General features: G+C 27.5%; 1 protein-coding gene and 1 long non-coding RNA gene across 3 annotated transcripts in view; one reads left to right on the top strand and one right to left on the bottom strand.

Moving 5' to 3' along the window:
• LOC109600839 (rho guanine nucleotide exchange factor 10) overlaps positions 1–7,781 on the bottom strand; it is a 154,185-nt gene extending 146,404 nt beyond the window's left edge. For both annotated transcript variants that reach the window (XM_049968152.1, XM_049968151.1), the window contains exon 1: positions 7,571–7,781. The gene's annotated coding sequence lies outside the window, so the exon portion shown is untranslated. The remainder of the gene's footprint in view (positions 1–7,570) is intronic.
• A 2,854-nt stretch (positions 7,782–10,635) lies between these two features.
• On the top strand, positions 10,636–11,523 carry LOC126265629 (uncharacterized). Its single transcript, XR_007548132.1, has 2 exons — positions 10,636–10,777; positions 10,846–11,523. It is a non-coding gene; the product is annotated as an uncharacterized LOC126265629 (long non-coding RNA).
• The last annotated feature ends 6,559 nt before the right edge of the window (positions 11,524–18,082 follow it).

An 18,082-nucleotide genomic window follows, 5' to 3' on the forward strand; every position in this document is an offset into this window, starting at 1 on the left:
ACTATGTAACGATAGTGGCAGTGCAAATATTTATTTGGTATCCCGACCCGAGACTGTTTCAACTTGGTTATGTATGCAAATGATAGTTAATTTATGCATTATACAATGGAATAAGTAAATTAATTTCCATCGTCCTAATCGACATTTTATGGACAAATAAAAATTTTTATTATGAATTACATTAATACTAATAGGAGGCATTAATTAAACCCCATGGTGTATTTGTAGTTTGGGTCCTGTTAATCCCGGCGGATTAGTCCACAAAGACTTGACGGAAAGTTAAAAGAACGAGTTAAAATAACAAACGATTTGGTAAATTTGTCATTCAGTAAAAATGGACTGGGAAGTTTGTCAACTCCGATTATTAATGTGACGTTTACGAGTTTCGTGTGGTGTTAGTTAAAGAAAAAATGTTTTCGGAAACATGTCTTTAATTTATTTCGACTTTATTGGACAAATACGGGCGTATTAACGAACCGTTGGTACATTAATGATGACCACATAAAAAAGGAACATTAACAAGCAATCTTGTTCAATTTGACGATCAATAAATCAACATTAGTTATTTGAAATAGATCGAGTGGCCGCAGTTTAAGCTGTAATATAAAAAATGAGGCTATTTTTGATTTGTAACTGTTGTTGGATTTTCCAATTTTTTCAGTTCAAGCTAGGACTCCTCCAGAGGCCAGAGGCAAAATTTTTGCCGATGTGTTAGCATTGCGCCGATGATTTACTTGATTATATTACTGCCTAGAATATTATTACTTTTTAATCTTCTATTATGAAATGAAATGCAAATTTGAGCGTGTAATTGCTCACAAAATTCAATTGCACTTTAATAATTCATTAATCATAAATTGGACAAGTTGTACAAGAAATTGAACAACACTTATTACAACAAGTTGGACAAGTTGTATAACAAGTAGATGGTACACATACATAATTTTTATTTGATTATTACTTACTGAGCATTTACAATTATAATTATTAACAATCATAATTTCAAAATAAATATTCATTTTATGCTTGTGTTATCAATTACAATTATTTATTATATACAGGAAGTCCCAAATTGGTTGTTTTTGTTTGTTAAGAGAAATTTCAGATAGAAATAAATTGAAATAAGTGAACAGAGCTCAATTTTTTGAAAACACGAACCAAATACTGAAATCTCTATCCATTTTTCTGAAATATATTCATAAATTTCAAGATAACAACTTTTTTGTATATATTTTTTTTACAAGGTAAAACATTACAATATTTACATACATTTTTTATACTTACAGTGGTGGTCAGAGAAATAGCATAAAACTTAAAAACATACATACATTTTGTAAGATGTTCCGTAAAAGTATTTAATTCAAATATTGTCCACTCAACATAAAGAATGTACTTCTTAGTCTGATTTGGTTGACCAAAGAAATATTCATATGTATTTATTTTTTGTCACTATTTAACAATACTCTTAAAAATAAGCATTTATTCTTAGTAAGATTTATATTATATTTTAAAATTAAGGGAAAAGAAAGAAACACTGCTCTCCAGAGAAGAGGAAGATCCTAATTAACATGAAACATCTAAGTCTAAATATTGTTGATATCCAAAAAACTTATGATGCTTCCGAAAAATGGTTTAATACGCTTATTAATAAATATGAAATAACTCACTAAATTGAAAATGCAATATGTAAATGTCCTAACACAAAAACAAATTCTTTTATTGACAGAAAAATTGGAAATGGAATGGAAAAAATTGTAAACTGTAAAATTGCTCTGTAGGTAAATAAAAAGTGAATTAATTAGGACATTATTTAACAGAACAATCAGTCGTCGACTGAATGAACAAAACTTGCAAGGACATATTTCATTAAAGAAACTATTGGTATCCAAAGAGAATATGAATCTACGTTTAATAGAATAAGATCAAATGTTAAAAAATAAATCTATCGTCCTAATAAAAGTTTGGACCCCAGATATATAGTTTGTGATACGATGGAGAAAAAGTTTAGGTTTGAAATTCCTTTCCTTGGAATGGAATAGGACATTTACAAAAAATTATTAGTAAAATGAACCATTTCGTATATAGAGACATCATGAAAGGTGTAATGGAACCATTTGCCAATGATAATTTACCAATACATGCAGTTGTTGGTGGTTAAAAGACAAAAATATTGAAATTTTCTACTCACAACTCGCAAAGTCTGGATCTCAGTCCAATTGAAAACTTATAGAACGACATAAAGTTTTCATTAAAACATCAAAACAATCATCAAATTTAGATGAATTGAGATTATTAATTGAAGAGTCGCTGAATTTAATTTCAAACGATAGTTGTCGATGTCTCGTTGAATATGTTCTCGTCGTTTACAGACGGTTATAATGAACAAAGGGATCCCGACAAAATATTAACAATTGATTTTAATTTATGTTTAAATTGTTTAATATATAAGTGCTCTATTTCTATGACATTATTTAATATTTATTTAAGTAAAAACTTTGTGATTTATGTACAAACTTAATAATTATTAAAATAATATAATGTAATTATTTTAAATAAAATATAAAATATTATGATTGCATCTGAACTAAAATTAAAAGTAATATGTCATAAATTTTTCGTGTCTGAATTAATAACTTGTTTTTTAAAAACATAAGTAAAATAGAGTCGGTCACACTCTTTTGCTTATAAAGAACCACATTAAATCTCTCATAATTTATCAAAAATATCAAATATCTTAATTATAGATCTTTTTAAAATCTGACAAAAGTCAATACTCATAAATTTTTCAGAAACTGTCATAGATATCACAATATGGCTGTGGCTATGTACTTTTTAAAAAATTCAGTTCAGGCCAGGCAAGACTGTTTTCTCCGTCTAGTCTGGCAACTGACTGATGGGAAACATCCACCGACGAGCCCCAGCCCAAGCAATACCTAAAATTTCCTATGCACCTGCACGCGGCAGCCACAGGAAGACACAGTCTTGTGGGGTTTCAACTGCGGAAATAGATTGTGTTTCGTCGGAATCGCATCACCCCACAAAACGCACAATACTACAGTCAGTTTGTTTTACTTGAATAGTTCCGTCCTTACTTAATAAAAAAAAAACAGAATCCCACGGGATGGATCCGGTTAATTTGAGTGGCACTTTCCGTGTTATAAATTTTTAATGGGGCACGCCGAAGTCGAAATAAAAAACAAGATTTCAGCGAGGGGGTCAATTTCCTCGCTGCTTTTTCTCCACACAACATTCGGTAATGGAATAAAATTAAGTACACGCGAAAGCGAACGGACACCAGTGTCGGATGCTGCACGTCGATTCCGTCTTGAAATCAACCCCATCGCCCGAAGCCACTTAAAAAAACACAGGATGTAATAATAATAATAACACAATTACACGGGTTTAAAAGCGGAGCAAAACGGCGCCCGTCCGGGTACCAAAGGGGGGATATTAAAAAACAACAATTCCAGTTTGTTTGTTTTACATATTAAGCTTTTACAAGATGCACAATGCACAGGGAGACCGGGCTGACTATTCTCCAAACAAGAGTTAAATACGTCCCTCATTCAAAGGCATGGAACAGGTAGATCCGAGATAATCGTATGCTTTCAGCGGTAAATTAAATTTGAAATGTTTTTCGAGACGGATTTGGGCTTGTCATCTGAATGTAACAAAGACAAAAGGCTTGTTCCGTTTATAATATAAACTCACAGACACAAAGTTACGGTTACACCATTACGTAAATCTGCACACAGAAAATGTTGTAATTGTACATATAAAATTACCCGGCTACAATGGAAATTGAAACTTTTGCCAGGTATTTTCTAATTATACCTGTCATCGTAACCACCAGCATAAATGGAAAACAATTTTTGGCCAAATATCCTGTTACTTACTGCAGAAATACGAGTTATTTTACGTAGGCCCGAACTACAGGAAACGGGCGCATTATTCAACAACGAATTTTAATACGCAAATAAAACATTAATAAAATATTTAAAATCGAACTGGTCAATAAATATTTAATACCGCACAGTAAACCGGTGTAAAATATTGCCAGTTAATCGAAATACAAATCCTGATTTACAATTTAAAAATATTCTATATGTTACACTAACTGCCGGTATTAATTTCGACGATAAATCAAAATATTAATGTTTACTTAAAATTATAACAATAACATTTAAAAATTCGTTATTTTTAATGCCGGTCAAGTATTTTTTAACTGAGCAACGCTTAACGAAATGCTGTTTTAATTGGAAGCGTAACATTTAATAATGTAAATCCCCCCATAATCTCAGGACGAAGTTTTCTCGTTCACCGGAAGCCACCCATTATTTTATTATGTCTAAAAGAACATTTTTCCATTGTTAGCGAACACGTTTTAAACTTATTTTATTACCTGGAAAGTTCACTTGTTGGTATCGACTATAAAAATTGTTTTTAATGGGGGTAAATGTATATAAAAGCTGGGTGAATCTTTATTCGAGTTTACCTGTTGGAAATGGCTTTCGTATAATAAGTATAAAATATATTGAATTAATATTTATTTTTTTTTGCTAATAGTTTATAGGTTTAAGGTTGTTCTGTAATATAATGTTGTGTAAATATAATTAAAATTGATAAAAATTATAATTACAGTATGCAGATAAATTTCGTAATTAATTACTCAGATTGTTCAACCGTTAAAGCTCATTATAAAATTAATTCAAATTATTATTAGATAATAGTATAATTATTTATTAATAAAATTCTTATTATATTCGCACAGAATCACATTAAATAATATTAAAAAATAGTTACAAGCTTTTTTATTACAGACCAGGAATAATATTCAAATTATCAAGAAAATATAATTATTAATTACATTTTTTAGAATTTATGTATACTAATACTATATACTAATACAATATTTATTAACAAATAATAATAAAATATTTAACTTATTATTAATATTCATACAATTTTAAACAATTTATGGTTATTTCGTATTAAATAGTTTTCTGGATTTTATTATAATTAAAAATAGTTAAATTAACTTATTGCCAATAAAATTATTATGTGAATTATTAACGAAAATTTTAAGGTGTATGTAAAAATGACATTAGACAAAGTTACAAAAGGAACAGATTTTACCAATTCTTTTAAATTTATAATAAAATATTATTAATATGTAGAGGTTACACACATTTCTTCTATATCTGGTACCAATATTAAGGGGATTAAGGAATTAATTAAATATACAATTTTAAAGAATTTATGAATATTTTGTATTAAATAATTTTATGGTTTTTATTATAATTAAAAAAAATGTTACATTATTTTTTATTGTCAATAAAATTATTATAGACAACTCTCCACAATAACTTAAATTCTAAAATTATTAAAGTAACAACACAGATTATTAGAAGTTAAAAATTTTATAATTTTAAAATAAGGCCGTTTCAAAAATTTAACTAATATTAAAATTATGTAACATACTGTTTAGTTATTTGCCAATGTTTTAATTTATTTAAATTTTTACATATAAAATAATTACTTTTTATTTCCTTTAATTTTGACGACTGACAAATAATATAAGACCTTTTTAGAGTTGATACATTATTTTATTCTGAAATTGATAAATAAGAAGTTTATATATAAATTTCAAATTATTATTCTTATTATTAAAAAATTTTTTGAATGTATGTTTAATACATTTTATACGAAATTTCTGAATAAAAAATTTCACTAATATTAAAATTTTAATTACTTGTTAATAGATTTGAAATGCATGATTTAATTTATATAGATTTAATAAGAATACAAATAATATTTTACTTATAATTTACCAAATTTCTTCGTTTTAAAACAATTGACTTGGTTGTTAGTTAAACGAAATTCAATAAATGTTTAATTTTCTTTAATTTTACGAACGTAATTTTGACGTTTCCAAAAAATTGACTCATTATTTTAGACGGAAATTGATAAAATAAAATGTTTAAGAATTTCTAATTAATATTTTGTACCAGAAATTTAATTATAATTTAAAAATGTCAATTTTCTTAGGTACATTCGTGCAAAATTTTACTTTTAATTTACATTTCTTCGTTTTAAAATAATTAACTTTGTTGCCAGGTAGATGTCATTCAATAAATATTTAATTTCCTTCAATATTAACGATTGAAGTCATCGAATGTAATTTTGAAGTTTCAAAAAAAGTGGTGGTAAATTTATAAAAAAATGTTTATATGTAAATTTCTGATTAATATTTGGTTAATACAAAATGCACTAATCAATTACACAGAATTAATGAATATTTGTATTATAATTAATTATTATACCAGAAATTTAATTAAAATTCAATGTCAATGTTTTTTACAATTTATGTACATTCGTTCAAAATGGATTTTTTTCAATTTAACTAATATTAACATCTTGTGTCATGCTGTTTTATTATTTGTTAATAAATTATAAAAGAATTTTTTAATTTATTTAAGTTTAAAACGATTACATATAAAATAAAATATTATTTTTAATTTACCTCATTCACTTTAAAATAGTTAACTTTATTGTTTGTTAAACGTCATTCAATATATTTTTAGTTTCCTATAATTTTAATGACAGAAAAACTATAGAACATTATTTTAGAGTATCCAAAAACTGACTCGTTATTTGGTTTGGAAATTGTGAAAATAAAACGTTTATATGTAAATTTGGAATTAACATTTTGATTAATAAAAAATGCATTAATTAATTACATATACAGTTTTACGGAATTTATGAATATTTGTATAAAATGAATTCTACCAGAAATTTAATTATAATTCAAAAATGGCTACACTATGTTTTATTGCCAATTAAACATTAGCTTAACAGTAATTTACAAATTTATCAACGAACCATATAAGTGGAAAATGTAAAACTTTATTGAAATATGTTTAAATTTATTAGTTATTTTAAACATGAAAATTAAATTGAAATAATATTTTATGTGCCTCGTAAAATTTTTAGGCTTTATTAAAGTTGAGAAACTTGATTAAAATCAATTTAATATTTATTTAGTTTTTAGTTTGTTAAATTATAAATTAATCACGGTTATTTAAATTTTCAACGGGCAGGAGGTTCGCATTTACAAAATGAAATAAATTAAAAACTTCGCAGCGTTGACCATTGAAAGTGAATAAAAGCCATTTAAATCGCCGGGCAAAAACACAATCGTCGAGCCCTAATTAAAATCAGCAATTACAAAGTGCTCTCAAAAACCGATAACCAGAACCAACGCACCGCTTCTACTAATTATCGAGCATTAAAATCGCCGTGATTTATCGAATATCACGAGAAATAATGCGAGGTAGATGTACACGTTCAGATAAAGAACGAATCTCGGAGGCAGGAGAGCGGCCAACACAAACAGAAGAGAGAACGGAGCCCCAAGTACCAATCCGTAACCATCGGTACAACAAACCTGACCTGGGTTTCGTGTCCGATTCCGAGAAATTGTACCGAACCCAAAAACGCCGCACCGTCCCGAAATTGCAACGTTTCAAATAAATCGTTCGACAAAGCGGGACACCACGATGGTACTTACGGAAACGAAGGCCGGTGATGGTACTGCCAACACAGAACGAAACACCAAACGCAGAAGAAAACGAATCCGAATCCGGTGGAAAAATGTTCACGCACACACAACAAAAACACAAGAAACGGGCACGCGAAGCGGCGAAGAGCGTCGCCTCGACGTTGAACGGATCTCTTGGACTGGCTCAAGAGAGGTCGGACTGCTGAGAGGTTGAGACGTACGCTTCGGAGGACCGCACATATGACACTGTCAGGAACATGCGGCGTCGTGCCGATTGCGCAGCCGCAGCCGCACGGTCCACAATCCACATGTTGTTGCAGCTGTCCCCGAGACCGATCTCTTGCGCCAAAACGACCAAGATGACCGGGATCGGTGGTAATGCCTCCACGTCCTGGATGGCATCCACTGCGGGGTTAATTAGGGGTTGGGTGCCGTCGGGTTTCGGGGCGACAACCTGTTCGTGTTTGTCGATGGTAACGGGTCGGGGCGGGACGCGAGTTGTTGCCTCTTGTGGCGGTTTAAATGGGCAAATTGTTGACGGAGGTTGTCACGAAAAATTAAAAGCAGATTTTCAGAACTATGCATATAAATATTACGAAGTATTCAGATAATAGCTGAAAGCTTTAATTGTTGTTAAAAGATCTGTGTTTGTTGGTGTGTTTTTTAAATAAATACACACTTAAATACAGGAAAAAATAAATATATAACTTCTTTATAACTTTTCTTAATTTATTAACAAATAATAATAAATAAGTTATAGATAAAAATAAGATAAAAATGTTATTATTAAAATTCACACAATTATGAATAATTTTTATAAATTATATATATTATTGTTACTGAACATTTCTAAAATTGACAAGCATAAAAAAATTAATTTTTAATTGTAAATAATATTATAAATAAACTCCTTATTACAAAAAAAATTAATTTTAGGGAATTTTTATTTCAAAAATTCAATTCTAGGGAAATACGAAGTTTCTAGGTGGTAGAAAGCTTCAATTCTTGTTAAAAGCTTAAATATTGTAGAAAAAAATAAACTATATACTTTTAAATTTTCCTAATAATAAATTAATTTTAAAAATATTTAATGATTAATATATTTTTAAGTTTTTTTAGTAAATTTAAAATAAACCCATATTATTTAATGGTAATTTTAAATTAATATATTAATTGTTTATAGTTATCCATTCTGTCAGTTAAGGTATTAAGATCGGCGAAAGAGGAAAAATAAAAAGACAATTAAACAAAACTATAAATAACAGAAAAGTTTTTTGAATAATAATTAAAAGCTTTAATTGTTGTTAAAAGCTCTGTTTGTTGAATAAAGAAAAAAACTACTCAAGATTAATTAAATTCAAAAGATTAACAAATTAATATAATTTTTGGACATTAGTTACATTATTATATATATTAACATGGATATTTCTGAAGAAAGAAAGGAAATTTTCTAAAAATCAATTAAATTTAATAAATTAACAAATTAATATAATTTTTAGTTTTTTTAATAAATTTAAAAGAAACTTAAATTATATAGTAAAATAAAAATATATGCTTAAGCTTCTAAAGTGACTACAAAATTAAACAACATTATTTTTAATTATTTTAATACAGATATTCCTGAAGTAAAAAAATAAATTTTCTAAAAATCAATTAAATATAACAGATTAAGTGATTAATATAATTTTTAGTTTTTTTAGTAACTTTAAAAGGAATTTTGAATTCTATACAATATAAAAATAGGTAGTTAAGCTTCTAAAGTGACTACATAAAAAAGCTACATTATTTTTAAACAGACATTCCTGAATTAAGAAAAGAAATTTTCTAAAAATCAATTAAATTTAATAGATTAAGAAATTAATTTAGTTTTTAGGTTTTTTAGTAAATTTAAAAAGAATTTAAATTTTATAGAAAATTAAAAATATGTACTTAAGCTTCTAAAATGACTACAAAATAAAACTACATTAAATTATTTTTAAAATAGATATTCCTGAAGTAAGAAAGGAAATTTTCTAAAAATCAATTACATTTAATAAATTTAAAGGAAATTAAAATAAGTATAAAAAATTTTAGTAAATTTTTAGATTAATAAACATAAAAATATTGTTAAAATGTAAATTCATTTAATATAGTTTTTCAGTTGAGTTTTTTATTAAATGAATAAAATTTGAATAGAACAGTAACGAAAAACTAACAGTTAAAAGCTTCAGTTGTTGTGAAAAGCTCTGTGCTTATTGAAGAGTTTTTGAAACTGGGTACAAAATAATACTGCATTATTTTAAATGATTTTAAAAGAGATATTCCTGATGGAAGAACAGAATTTTTCAAAAAGTCAATGAAATATAAAAAATTCAGAAATAATCATTTTTATGTCTTAGAAACTTGAAAAAGAATTTTATGTATTAAAATCCACAAATTACGGTTTAAACTCCTTGTCCATCCGCCTTACTCACCAGATCTAGCCCCAAGCGACTTCTTTTTATTCCCTCATCTAAAAACTGTTGTGTCATTGTTAGGTCGGAAACTTTTCACACCACCCTCGTATTATTTAAATGCAATTTTAAATCTTAAAAATGAACAAATTGTAATTTAAATTATAAATAGTTTAAGCTCATAGAATAACTACAAAATCGATATTACTTTTATTCATATATATTTTTTTTAAATTAGAACAAAAAATTTGATTATTAACGTGACATTTTCTTTTAAATGATTTTTTAAATTTTTTATTCGACCCAAATCAGAAAATTTAAATTACACAAACTACTATTTATAATGAAATAAATATTTTCATAATAGAAGTAACAGTCAATTAATTATTGACATTGTTCGGTATTGATTGCACAACAACCAAACTGTATATTGATTGTAATCAACAATCGAAATGTCAAAGGTGTAATTTAAAAATCGACATTTTAAATTATGATTTATACTAACCGTGATACGGGCGTATCTAATGGCTTCGATGAGAAATGCATGGCAAGCATTAATCTTCCTCGTCGTAAAATTCATAATATTCGTATGAACATAATTGACATAAGTTCTTGTAAACTAGTGGAGAATAAATGCGCAAACTTTACAGTTAGCTACGAAATAAACCATAATTAATTTCAGTTCGGAACCGTGCGCACAATGCACTCGCTCACCTTCCTCATGTTTCACAGGTAATTATTTATACGTCTTCAGTAACCGCTGGATATGAACACTGATTGAAAGGTAATTGTTATGAAACCGAAATTCATTACACGAAAATAATAACGGTAATAAATTCGTTTAACTTATAGTATGCCATTAAGCTGCAACAGACGTAAATGGTTATTTGCGTACACTTCTGCCTTAATTTTACCGGTCCATGCGGTTTGGTTTATGTTCTGTATCATTTAACAAATTTTACAACTTTTTTATGCCCAAAAATTACAGATTGCCGTTCGATGATTTATTTAAACTGGACCTTGCGTGTCACAAATCACTCATTTTAATGGTCATCTGTTAAAACCTCCCACAACAACTGCATGGAGGTCTCCTAGTTTTACCCGACCTCTCTAATCTGAAAACAATTTAGTACGTGGAGTTTGTTTGTTGTAAATTTGGTTACTAGTGTGAAAGACTTGGATGACCAATGCAGTGTAAGTTGTTACCAAAGTTATGGTCCAACCATGGAGTACCCACAAACCGAAGGCGACAGTTTGTGTCTGCAAAGAAACAGACCTCACTACTTTGCAGAATGTAAAGTAGTGAGGAAAAGAATTAAGTTGATACTCTAAGATATTAAGAATTGTGAGTGATCTTCTAAAATCTTCTATAATTCTTTTTACAACAACATCTAAGGAAGAAGGAAAGATATAGAATAAAACTAATTAAATGGAAGAGGAAAGTAAAACAAGAAACTACAGTTGGATTTAGAAATAAATCATCATCTAGTGATGAACATTAAGTATAATATAAGCAATATATAGTTTGATCATCTTAAATAGTTTTATTATTAAATTTTGGCATTATTAGTAGCTATAATGGGAGAATCTTGAGTGGGCAAGTCTGTTAATATTGGTGTAGTCCTTGTGTCAATAACTTTATGTTTTATGTGGATGAAACTTGTTTCTTAAACATGAATTCAGATGTAAGTACCTTAATGTACGAAACAGGGAATACCTTATCAACAAAAACACGAGTTGTTTCTAAATTTTTAGCGAAAATGTATTAAATAAAATATACACTATTTCAAAATGAAAAAAACTTCTCCAACACATAGTTGTGAAAGAAAGAATTGTGAGTGATAAATCTTCTAAAATTCCTTTTACAACAACCCCTAAGGAAGAAGGAAAGATGTACAATAAAACTAATTAAATGAAAGAGGAAAGTATGACAAGAAACTACAGTTGAAAAAGTATTAAATAAAATATACACTATTTCAAAATGAAAAAAACTTCTCCAACACTTAGTAGTGAAAAAAAGAATTGTGAGTGATAAATCTTCTAAAATTCTTTTTACAACAACCCCTAAGGAAGAAGGAAATATGTACAATAAATCTAATTAAATGAAAGAAGAAAGTATAACAAGAAACTATAGTTGGATTTAGGAATAAATCATCATCTAGTGATGAACATTAAGTATAATATAAGGAATATATAGTTTGATGAAACATCCTAAATAGTTTTATTATTATATTTTGGTATTCTTAGTAGCTATAATGGGAGAATCTTGAGTGGGCAAGTCTATTAATATTGGTGTAGTCCTGGTTTCTCTAAATTTATGTTTTATGTGGATGAAACTTCTTTCTTAAACATGAATTCAAATATAAGTACCTTAATGGACGAAACAGGGAATACCTTATGATTGTTCATGCTCTTGTGAGCACGAGTTGCTTTTTAAATTTTTAGCGAAAAAGTATTAAATAAAATATACACTATTTCAAAATGAAAAGAACTTCTCCAACACATAGTAGTGAAAGAAATAATTGTGAGTGATAAATCTTCTAAAATTCTTTTTAAAACAACCCCTAAGGAAGAAAGAAAGATGTACAATAAAACTAATTAAATGAAAGAGGAAAGTAAAACAAGAAACTACAGTTGGATTTAGGGATAAATCATCATCTAGTGATGAACATTAAGTATAATATAAGCAATATATAGTTTGATGAAACATCTGAAATAGTTATATTATTATATTTTGGTATTATTAGTGGAGATAATGGAGTGGAGAATCTTGAGTGGCAAGTATGTTAATATTGGTGTAGTCCTGGTTTAAATAACTTTATGTTTTATGAGGATGAAACTTCTTTCTTAAATATGAATTCAGATGTAAGTACCTTAATGGACGAAATAGGGAATACCTTATGATTGTTCATGCTCTTGTGAGCATGAGTTGTTTTATAAATTTTTAGCGAAAAAGTATTAAATAAAATATACACTATTTCAAAATGAAAAAAACTTCTCCAACACATAGTTGTGAAAGAAAGAATTGTGAGTGATAAATCTTCTAAAATTCTTTTTACAACAACCCCTAAGGAAGAAGGAAATATGTACAATAAATCTAATTAAATGAAAGAAGAAAGTATAACAAGAAACTATAGTTGGATTTAGGAATAAATCATCATCTAGTGATGAACATTAAGTATAATATAAGCATATAGTTAGATGAAATGCGAACAGGTGTAAGTACCTTAATGAACGAAGCGGAAAATACGTTATGGACAAGAGCATTGTCAAGTCTTAACTTTAGATTAGCAGTTTTTAATTTTTTAAAAAAGTATTAAATAAAATATATACTATTTCAAAATGAAAATAAACAAAAGGAATTATAAGCTGGACCTTGGTGTCACAAATCAATTATCATCAGTTTGTGTCTACAAAGATACTTTCAGACCCGAGGCATTTTGAGAATCATCAACAGACCAAAAGAACCCCAACACTGAGTAGTGAAAAAAAGAATTGTGTGTGATAAATCTTCAAAATTCTTTTTACAACAACTCCTAAAGAAGAAGTACTATAAAACAAATTAAATGAAAGAGGAAAATATAATAAGGGGCTATAATCGGATTTAGAAATTAATCAAACACATAGATTTGTCAAAATCATCAACTAGCAATAAAGATAATAATAATTTTATAAACAATAAATGATTTATTATTAATTATAAGAACATGAAGGGTTCAATATTGGAGCCATTGGTGTTTTCATTCACTATTAATGTTACAAATATCCTGTTAACTATCTTTTGTATGAGAATAAAACTTTAAACATGAACGGAGGGGAATGAAGTATCAATTGATTGCAATATTCCAAATGAAGACTCTAAGGATTGAAAATCAAGTGGGAATAAAAGAATGTTGAAGAAAGAAAAGTTGAAATCAAAAGCGTGAAACTGGAAGCTTGAGGATAGTTAAACTAAGAGAATTGGTATTTAGACAAAAGGGTTAATAATAGCATATTGTTGGTTATTATATTAATAAAGTGAAAATTAGAATGTTGCCGAAGACATAAGAAAATATAATAGTAAAGTAGGGATTAAGTTGACAGTATAACATCAAGGAGAAGTTAACCAATGCAAGTAATTAAAAAACAATTCCGAGTTTGGTCGGTATTTATGGGCTCCGCAAGTAGATACAAGTATGAGGACATGGTCAATTTAATACAAAACAATAACACTAATTACGTTGGAGAGATCGGCGATACAAGTTAAGCCCCCCCCTCATTCGAGCCAAGACGTACCCCATTACGGCGAAGTGGTCTAGTGATGTTTTGACCTCTTTTAACCTCGGACCAAGCATCCTTCGGGTCATCAAAAGGCCATGATTTCTCGGGTAACAAGCCATCTAGAATGTTTCGATCATGAGTAATGTTTTCCCTAATTTATTATTTGTACGTTGTCTGCCTCAATATTACGGATTCACATTCCCCGGTGCTAACGGTACCGCCGGGCAAGCGCTTATGTTTACTACGAAGGCATAAATCAACTACAAATAAGGTTAATGAAGCCAATCGAATTTCCTCGGCTTAGGGAAAGCATCACGGCTACACGAACTGTGGCAAAACGCAACCGTTCAATTATGTCTTCGCGGCCAACGCCGCGGCCATTGCCAAATCGAGACTATTACAAATTTCACCGTTTCCAAAACTAAATAAAAATCTATGCGATTCAAGTTGTTCGCATAATTTTACGGAGCGACGATTTATGCGAAGCCGATGGTATGATTGAGGGATCTCGTTATTAAATAAATGGCATACCGGTACGACTAGACGATGATAAACAATTGTATTTGTAACATGTTTATAAATACGGGCTGCCATACAAGCTCGCGGGAATCGCATGCTAATATGCATTTTACAGAGGAAGCTATCGTAACGTGCGATCTAAAGTAAATAATAAATTTGAAAAAGTAGGAACGTAATTTATAGGATTTTTCAGATGGTGGCTTTTTAAACGCGACGCCGGAGCTCTTAAGATTATAATGTTGGATTTGTGGCGTAATTAAATGTTGATAAAGATTTGCTGTTTATATGGCTTTTATAAGTTAATTAATACAACTATGATAACTTTATTGGGTTACGTACAAACACAATTATTTTATTGTATTTGAACAGAAATCAGTAACTTGTATGTCGAATGAAAATCGATAAATTGGGATTATTTCTGAAAATTAGAATGATTCAATACCATGCAACTTTACAAACAAACTTGTTAATAAGCTCATTCGATCACAATTTCATAACATTTCAAATTATTCAAACTTTTTGAATTGCGGAATCATTTGATTTATTGCAAATACAACCCGAATTTTATTACCAAAAAAGCATTAAAAACTTCATTCAACAAACACTAATGCGTTTTTCAACTATTGAGTGATTAACACGTAAATGAAATTAAAAAGTTAATGAAAAATACTACGAATATTAAAGCGTACAAAAAATGAATAATTTCTCATTTATTTTTTATTACAAACAATGTAAATAATAGGTCCTATTAAGATTTATGTGTCCAAGTTTTTTATTGTAATTATCTCGTGAATGTTAAAAAATTGGTGTCACTTAACTATTTAATTAAACTCCGTTGAAAGCTGATTTAACAAATGAAAGGGCTGTAATTATTGCTATAAAATTTTTTAAGCATTAATTTAATTTTTAAATATTTCCTATTTTAAGAATACAAACATACCCAAATACAAAAAACAAATTAGTTAATTACCTAACCTAACTTATACTAGTCTAACCTAACTTAACCTATTATTATTTCATCATACTTTCTCTTATCAACAGAATAATATCTAGTTACAATTAACGATAAAATTTAATTTAAAGAAACATGGTAAATTAATATTTAATGACAATGATATTAACCTTCCGTAAACCAATGCAATTAGGGTCACTAATAGTCAAACTTATTTAAAAGAAAATTCATATTTATTTATATTTCACTTATATTTTAATGAAATGAATGTCCTTAAAAGAGATATTCTTTTTAAAATAACATATTAATATTTAATAACAAGTAATAAACTTTTCTAAAATCGTAACCTGAATCAATTTAACCCAAATTATATGAAACAATCTTCCCTAACTTAATATAATTTAATATAACTTAATAATAATCAAATTTATTTAAAATATATTCAAATTAGCTTAAAATTGTGTCATACCTCCTTTTGACAAAGCAGACATTTCTAAATTTAAAGATTTTATTGATGAGTTATTTTCTTAATTTATAGAAATATATTATTATATATTATCCCAAATAAATGTAACTTAACCGGAGCTTAATAACAATTAAAATTTAAATATTATTTTCTTATTTTGAAAAGTTAACTTAGCCTAACCTAACCTAATAATAATTAAATTTATTTAAAATATATTTTGATTTAAGTTTATTTAATATTATGTCATACCTCCTCAACAACGTAGAGATTTCTAAATTTAAAGATTTACTAATAAGTTATTATTCTAATTTATAGAAATCTATCATAACCTATATTAACCTAACTAAATAAAGTCTAACCTAATCAAATTGTAACCACAACTTAATAATACTTACATTTAAAATTTAAACGATATTTTCTCTATTTAAAAAGTTTCTCATATTTTCTTTCAACAACATAAAAATACAAATAACAATAAAAATTAAGATTCAATAACAAGTTAAAACCCAACCTAACCTAACTCAATTTGTGGGAACTCGACGTAATCTAACCTAATAGAAATTTAAATGAAAAATTGTGCTAAAACTTTTGAAAAAATTTTATATGTAAATGAAATTATTTTGATATTTATTCTTTATTTTCTATTATTAACAATGTAAATAATATGTTCTATTAAGCCTTATGTATTCAAGTTTTGTTATTATAATTATCTCCTTGATGTTAAAAAGTTAGTAGCACTTAATAATTTAATCAAACTTTGTGGAAAGCAGATTTAACAAAAGTGTCGCAGTTATTGCTATAAACCTTCTAAGCTCTAATTTAATTTTCAATTAATTCCTGTAATTTGCTTTTAAGAATTTTTCGACATGTTTTTTTAATATAATCTTACACTTTCTTTTAACAATACAAACATACCTAAATACAAATGTCGGTAAAAAGTTATTTTAATTTAATGTTTTAACCTAAACTACTCTATTCTATCGTTATATCATCATACTTATATCTCATTAATGTCAAATTACAAATAATCATATAAATGAAATTAATATTTAATGACAAGTTAATAATTTTAACCTATCATAAATTAATCATCTTATCTAATCTATCGTAGCCTGACCTAATCTAACTGATTGTTATTCCATAATATCCTTCATTATCACAATAATGTTTTCTTACAAATAACGCCAGAAAGGTCAACAAAATTAATATTTAAATATTATTTAAATTATTTAATTATTTTTTAAAATTTATTTTAATCTTAACCTAACATAAACCAACCTAACCCCATCTTAGGTAATCATCGGATCTCTACTAGTCTAATTAGATTTCTCATAGTAATAAAAAGTGTTCAAATGTATGAATTTAATTGAAAACAACATATCGGTATTCAAATATCCAAATTTACTTAAAATTTTTTAATAAGTTCTCTTAAAAACGCAAAATTTTTTAAATTTAAACATTTACTTAATCTATAGTAACTTATCTTAATCTGCGTTAATTTAAATAAATCTGGCTTAACCTAATCAAATTATAAATGGAGTTAGTTTAACTTAATAAAACCTACCCTAATGTAATTTTAAATTGAATCTAACAATACTGAGACCTATTTAAATAGTATTCAAGTACAGTAGAAACGAAAACATCAAGAATTCGATCATCAACATTTATTCTACAATCCTATGCGAGAAACCGATGAGAGAATATGAAAATCAAGTCTATCCCTAAAACATAAAAACTTCGTAATGGAGCCAACATACATGGTTGAATGCATGTCGAATCAGATAAAACAAACTTTAAAGTAGAAACTTTTCTACACAGTGAGATAGTGAGGATTGTAGGTTGAAATTCATTTCGAAGTTCGTATTTTATGTAAACGAAACTAGATTATGGTA

Source organism: Aethina tumida, chromosome 5, assembly GCF_024364675.1.
Source record: "Aethina tumida isolate Nest 87 chromosome 5, icAetTumi1.1, whole genome shotgun sequence".
Taxonomy (NCBI): domain Eukaryota; kingdom Metazoa; phylum Arthropoda; class Insecta; order Coleoptera; family Nitidulidae; genus Aethina; species Aethina tumida.